The sequence below is a fragment of the Drosophila pseudoobscura genome, chromosome 4 (genome assembly GCF_009870125.1).
Source record: "Drosophila pseudoobscura strain MV-25-SWS-2005 chromosome 4, UCI_Dpse_MV25, whole genome shotgun sequence".
Taxonomy (NCBI): domain Eukaryota; kingdom Metazoa; phylum Arthropoda; class Insecta; order Diptera; family Drosophilidae; genus Drosophila; species Drosophila pseudoobscura.
The window spans coordinates 4715570-4722500 of NC_046681.1; the positions used below are offsets into that span (position 1 = coordinate 4715570).

General features: G+C 38.7%; 1 protein-coding gene and 2 long non-coding RNA genes across 3 annotated transcripts in view; 1 reads left to right on the top strand and 2 right to left on the bottom strand.

The window, feature by feature from the left end:
* Window positions 1-6931, top strand: part of beat-Ib (beaten path Ib) — a 68119-nt gene continuing 61188 nt past the window's right edge. The window contains exon 1 of the mRNA XM_001356146.4: window positions 1-688. The gene's annotated coding sequence lies outside the window, so the exon portion shown is untranslated. The remainder of the gene's footprint in view (window positions 689-6931) is intronic.
* LOC26534214 (uncharacterized) lies at window positions 1893-2624 on the bottom strand. Its single transcript, XR_001451421.2, has 4 exons — window positions 2422-2624; window positions 2257-2361; window positions 2158-2185; window positions 1893-2090 (listed from the first exon to the last, which is right to left on the bottom strand). It is a non-coding gene; the product is annotated as an uncharacterized lncRNA (long non-coding RNA).
* LOC26533268 (uncharacterized) lies at window positions 4788-5542 on the bottom strand. The gene is made up of 4 exons (XR_001451420.2): window positions 5302-5542; window positions 5137-5241; window positions 5038-5065; window positions 4788-4970 (listed from the first exon to the last, which is right to left on the bottom strand). It is a non-coding gene; the product is annotated as an uncharacterized lncRNA (long non-coding RNA).

Consider the following 6931-nt stretch of genomic DNA (forward strand, 5'->3'; position numbering starts at 1 on the left):
GAGAGAGAGCGAAGCGACCGAGAAAACCGACCATCATTTTGTAGAGCGCCGACGAACGACGAGCGGTAAGCCGGGCATACGAAAATCCCATTCTGAGGCGATGCTTGCGACGATGGCGAGAAAAATCAGCAGTTCCATTGATAACGTGCAACGAATTGGATCTCAGGCACACTCAGAGCCCAGGACCATTGTCCCCTCCGCAGCAGCAGCCCCGCAGCCCCTAAACTCGTGGAAAACAATAACGAAAAAGTATTAAGAAGCTTTCCGGCATAATCGGTCAGTGTGTATGTGTGTCTGCATTACCGACGGACTGTATGAGCCATGTTCATGCATTTTTCATAAATTTCGGTTTCGCCTGCTCTTCAGCACCTCCTCGTAGGCGCTGCGTCGATTCGTCGGGCGTTTTCCGCAGCGCGTGTGTTTAATTATACTGCCGCATCCAGGGGCACTGCCATAAGCATCCGCAACACAAGCAACTGTAGAAAGCGAAACTGAAAATTAAATTAAACTCGTTCAATCTGCTGTTTTTTTTTTTTTTGCCATCGGGTATTTGTTGCTGACAATTCACTCTCGCCTCTAATTAGACAGTGCAGTGTGGAGATTAGAGATACACAGATAGTCAGAAACATTAAGAGACCACACGAAATTGGTTGCAATTTTCTCTGGGAAGAAGATTAGGTCAAAGCAAGTAAGTACAAAATTCTATAATTTAATTCGTGAAGTGCTAAAAGTGGTTAGGATATATTTAATATCCATTATTTCCCGCTTTGTTGTCAGAGACTGAAGCATGGAAATTTTTCAAGATTCGGCGGGATTTTTGGTCCACAGAAGAAGACTAAAAATAGATCAACAAATCGCTTTTCTTAGTGGCCATCAAAGTAAAAGGATGTGCATACGCCCAGATTGTTATTCGTATTTCTAAAAATCTCTTCATCCTACGATCCTCTAAAAACGTACCAGCAATGTACTCCCTTTGTAAACTTAAATACTAACTTTAGAGCTTTCCAGATATTTATTAATATTTCAATGTCACACAACCCGAAGGGAATGGACAACCTCCCCCGACAGTATTTCAATTAAATTCATATTAAAATTTCATTAAACTGAAAACGCGCACAAAATGGCCACTAATTAGTTTTGACCGCCCTGCCCCATGGCCCGCAAGACATCCCATGACCTTCGCCCCGCAAAAAAAACAGCACACAAATTCAAGGCATTTCCTATATAGACCAGCGGAAAAAAATAAGGCTGACGGCCTAATTAAACTTTGAGGCCAAATGGGGGAGCGCAGATTCCGACTTTGTTTTGGACGTTTTCCCGGGCTCTCATTTAAAGCGACGACACTTTCATTTGAACCTTTTCAGCAATTTTTTGCGCCCTCTGCTGATTTATCTATTTGGATATATATTTATATATACATAGAGCTGTAGGGGGCCGCCCTGCCAGTCTGCCACAATTTACATGGGGTAAATATTTTATTTCTGTTTTCGCACAGACGGATTTGAGAGGGACGTAGTTGGGCCTGCCCCATGGTTGCCTGTCGTCCAGTTGGCGTCACATAAATTCTCATACATTTTCCACCAACCCTCTCGCCCTCTCGACAGCCCTATACTCCAGCTCGATCTGCTCCGCCCCGTGTCTACTATGGGCTGACAGCGACTTAATGAGCTGCGGAAGTTAATGTGCAACTTGGCTCTGACTTGCTTCCATTTTTGCCGGCAAATTTATTTGCATATTTGGGTTCATTTTGCTTTCTGTATGGGCTTTTTTTCCATGACCAGCATTATTTTTAGACCACGATTACGTTGTTTTCTGACCTACTTTCAGTTAATTAACATGTTCCATCATTTGTGTACCCCTAAAGCCAACTCTTTAGATTGAATAAAACACAATTTTTTCGGTGTAAAAATGTTTTATATTTATAAGTTTTTTTATGTAGTACAAAAGTGTGCAAGCGTTGTGGAAAAGTTCCAGGAAAGGAAGTCACAGAAGTCGAAGTCACAGAAGGATGTTGAAAGGATGTTCCTGTTTGTATTGTGATCGTGTTCCAGCAATATTATGATTGCGGGATGTTAAGAGGAGCGTCTTACCTGCAGATAGGAGAGAAATTATGTATTTTTAATAGCTGGCCACTAAAACCATTCCATCAGTACTCACATTCTTTTGGTGTAGCGCGTCACTCGAGCTTTCAGATAAGAGTAGAGAAATTACATAGTTTTAGTGGCTTGCCGCCGATACAATTCCATTAATACTCACTTTCGGTTGGTGAAGTGGGTATTATGTATGTATGTACTCGCTCTCTCGCATTATGCAGTGTATCCTCGTAGTAGATTTGTTCGTTGTAGTTTTGTTGTAGAAAATCTGGTGGTATAGAGGGTTTTAAGTTATATTCAACATCAAAATCGTTCGGTTAACACTCACTCGAGTTGGTATAAAAAGAATAAGGGGAGGGGGACGGTATACAAGGGGAAAAGGGTGAGATGCTCAATAAACTTTTATGGCTTAACTTTTTTCTTAATTCTATTAAAACTTTATTCTTATTTCTAGCCCAAAATAGAGAATTTTGATAATTTTTTTCCGAAAAGAAAACGAAAAATTTAATTTCACTCGGAGCTGCTCTCCGGTTGAGCTCCCGACACAAACTAAATATTTCAACAGGCTTCACAGTGTGCAAATGAATTCCAAAATATGTCAGTGCCTACTTGATGTTGAAAAGTTGTATTTCGTTTACCCAAATTGTAAAAACAAAAGCCTGCTAAGTGTTTTTTTCCCGAGCCCCAACGGGACCAGGGGCAAATAAAGACCTTTTCGGAACCGACCAGCAAAGAGGTGTATGCGTATCAAAGGAGTTGTTGACTCTTGCGGCCATACTCGATCAATGAGGCACCCAAGCGCTTCACATGCGAGAAAGGAGAAATGTTGACATACCTTTCGCCCACTCTTACAATCAATGGCAAGAAATTTTTTGTGTAAACACGTTCAAGCCTCCGATGCCATGCCCCACTGTGCACTACCGGTTCACTCAGCCAATTTTCGTTTATATCTGCTATTTCTTCTGGTGTTCGCTCCCATTTTATCATATTCGTGAGAAATTCTTGGAAGCTGAAAAAGGGAAAGCTCTTTAATCAAAGCCAGTGACAGAACCGAACCGTGAGCGAGTTTTCTTGGGAAAATTATTCTGCACCAATCTCCAGACTTGGCCATTGCTCGTGGCCTATTTGTATGCTCAAGTTCATTAGCGTCAGTCGGCAAATATTTGCCAGAGTTGGCAATTTCTCTGTTTCGCCTTTTTATGATTTTTGCTTCTCGACGGCTGATTTGGCTCCTGCTACTTGTTGTTGCTGTTCCACGAGCTCTTTGGCTTCCAGCAACAAACATCATTAAATTTAATTTGTTGCCAATGTTGAACTTTCTTACTGAACGTATCCTTTTGTGCTTCGACGGTACCACTCAGGACCGGGCTGGCTAAAGGGTCAGAAAGGGTCAAAGAACCTCTGGCTTGTGCTTGTGGCTGTCATGAGATTTAATAATAGTTTTAAGCGACTTAATCTATAGAAACCATCTATCATCTGTAGGTGATCGAAACTTTAATTGAACTACCTTCCAATCTTCTGCAGGCTTCAGACTCATCTTCTTCAATAAAACGATCATTTCTATTCCTAATTTTCTGGTCTGACAAATCGAATGTTCTCTGTATACAAACATTGCTTTATCTGCTGAAGTTCTTTAGTGCTACTTCCATTAGAATATTAAATTTTCATATTATATTTATTTTTTTCTGTCCTTGCACTGGGACCATGGCCGTTCACTTCTTTTCTCCGGTTTCCGTCTGTGTTTACCTGTCTGTGCTGATCGGAGCTTCAGCCGCTCCGTAGAATATACGTCGTCTTGTATAGTTCAGGTATCTTGGTCTATTATCAAGTATGGCCTCAATGTGTTTTACAGCTAGTTTTGCCGGAATCTAACCGTTTATTGTCGTTACGAATGACTAATCCACCATATTCTGCATCCGGCGTAAGTACACTGGTGCTAAAAAAGAAAAGTAAAATAATTCAAAGGCTCCATGATGATACTACAGTTCAGTTTTCCAGTACCAAAAATAAATTATATACATTAGGTTTTGACAAGTTTTTACTCCAAACGGCGTTTTTACCATATAAGTAGAACATTTTATTTTCGGTACCATAGAGGGCCGTTACAGAAACTACCACTTTCACTAGGTCTAGGTTGACGACTAAAAGTGTTGCCTTCTTTAATAGACAAAAGATATCTAGAGCTATCGAAAAAGACTGTGCGCTTTTAATTTTCAAAATCGTCCAATATTTGGCAGCACTTTTCCAAAAATTTTCCGATGAAAAAAACATATATTTTCCCAGGTGTTGATTTTCAACCAAGAAGAATAATTCTGTTTCTAAACTTGTTTGTAGATCCATCTTTGGATACAAAAAAGTGTATTTTTATATCTTTCACCAGGTCTGCTCTAAAATTCTTTAAGTTTTGCAGTTTACATGGATATTTAAATAAATAAATACTCCATCTGGTCAGCCCCGTTTCTTTTCTGGGCCAACGACGAGTTAATGAGCTACGGAAGTTAATGTGAAACTTGGCTCTGACTTGCTTTCATTTTTGTATGTATGGGCTTTTTTCTATCACCATTTCCATGAGCATTATTTTTAGATCCCGATTTCGTTAGTTTTCTTGCTGTTTTTCTGTTAATTTCGGTTAATTAACATGTTCCATCATTTGTGTACCCCTAAAGCAAACTCTTTAGATTGAATAAAACACAATTTTTTCGGTGTAAAAATGTTTTATATTTATAAGTTTTTTTATGTAGTACAAAAGTGTGCAAGCGTTGTTGAAAAGTTTCAGGAAAGGAAGTCACAGAAGGATGTTGAAAGGCTGTTCCTGTTTGTATTGTGATCGTGTTCCAGCAATATTATGATTGCGGGATGTTAAGAGGAGCGTCTTACCTGCAGATAGGAGAGAAATTATGTATTTTTAATAGCTGGCCACTAAAACCATTCCATCAGTACTCACATTCTTTTGGTGTAGCGCGTCACTCGTGCTTTCAGATAAGAGTAGAGAAATTACATAATTTTAGTGGCTTGCCGCCGATATAATTCCATTAATACTCACTTTCGGTTGGTGAAGTGGGTATTATGTATGTATGTACTCGCTATCTCGCATTATGCAGTGTATCCTCGTAGTAGATTTGTTCGTTGTAGTTTTGTTGTAGAAAATCTGGTGGTATAGAGGGTTTTAAGTTATATTCAACATCAAAATCGTTCGGTTAACACTCACTCGAGTTGGTTTAAAAAGAATAGTGGGGAGGGGGACGGTATACGAGGGGAAAAGGGTGTGCTGCTCGATAAACTTTTATGGCTTAACTTTTTTCTTAATTCTATTAAAACTTTATTCTTATTTCTAGCCGAAAATAGAGAATTTTGATAATTTTTTTCCGAAAAGAAAACGAAAAATTTAATTTCACTCGGAGCTGCTCTCCGGTTGAGCTCCCGACACAAACTAAATATTTCAACAGGCTTCACAGTGTGCAAATGAATTCCAACATATGTCAGTGCCTACTTGATGTTGAAAAGTTGTATTTCGTTTACCCAAATTGTAAAAACAAAAGCCTGCTGAGTTTTTTTTTCTCGATTACCGACTAATAAGCGAGTGGAACGTTGTAGGGCCACGACATTTTACATGCAAATTAAATAACTCCGGTAGCAGATTGCGTTTTTAAAAAGGTTTTTTTTACTTCTAATTTGACAGATATAGACTTAAGTTTAGGGTTACAAAGGATTCCGGACAAAGGGTTTGCACGATCTTAGATTTTAGGTCGACTTTTCGTTTTCGCTTCTGGATCAAGACAGAATTGAACTTTTTGATCTTTGCATCGTCAATCCCTTTCGATAATAATTTGTCTATAAACATCCCGATTGATTTCGCCATCCCGAATACTGGATTTCATCATCAAAAGATTAAGAACTGTAAAATGCTCAAAGTGCAGAATCTGAAGATAGCCGTGTGCGAGATTGTATATCTTAAAAATCAATTAGGCGGAAGCCAAATATTGAGCTTGTGGTGGGAGCCAAAGATTGAGATTGTTTATGTATATCTTGAAAAAAACAATTAGGCGGAGGCCCAAGATTGAAATTGTTTTCGTCTTAGAAAGCCAACGATTTTTTAAAACTCGTATAAGAGCACAATAGAATTGGGTCCGTTAACTTGCATACCCGATGCTCATTCAGTATGGCTCCCCTCCGCCAATGGACACACACATTCACGACGAAAAGTGTGAGAGAAAGACAGAAAACAAGTAAGCGGGTGGAAGGAGTTGCATAGCAGTTTCCATTTAATTTGTTCCTTCTCGAATAATAGTAGACCAACACATTTCTCAAACACTGCAAGTACATTATTGGACCTTTGTTTTGTCAATGATAAAGAAAAAATCGTTCTTTATGATCAGTTATCTGTCCCAACATTTTCCAGACACGACCTACTTTTCCTGACTTATGATTTTAATTGTAAAAAGATTAACGACGACATATGGTACCGAAATTTTAAGAGCATTGACATTACCAAACTTAATGACGAATTCAATACATATGACTGGAATATAATATTTGACATGGATGATGTTAATTCTCAAGTAGAACAACTACGAGCTCACATAACATGTCTTTATGAAAAATTCGTACCACTGCGTAAATTAAAGATTGCACAAAAGAAAAATCCATGGTTCAATCAATGTATTGCACACAATATATCATTAAGGGACAAAGCATATAACAAATGGAAACGCTACAGAACGTCTGTTCAGTATCAAGAATTTAAAACTTTAAGGAAAAAAACCAACCTATTAATACTGACAGCTAAAAAATCTTTTTATTCTGTAAGGTTTCAAAGTGCAATATTAACAAGAAGGACA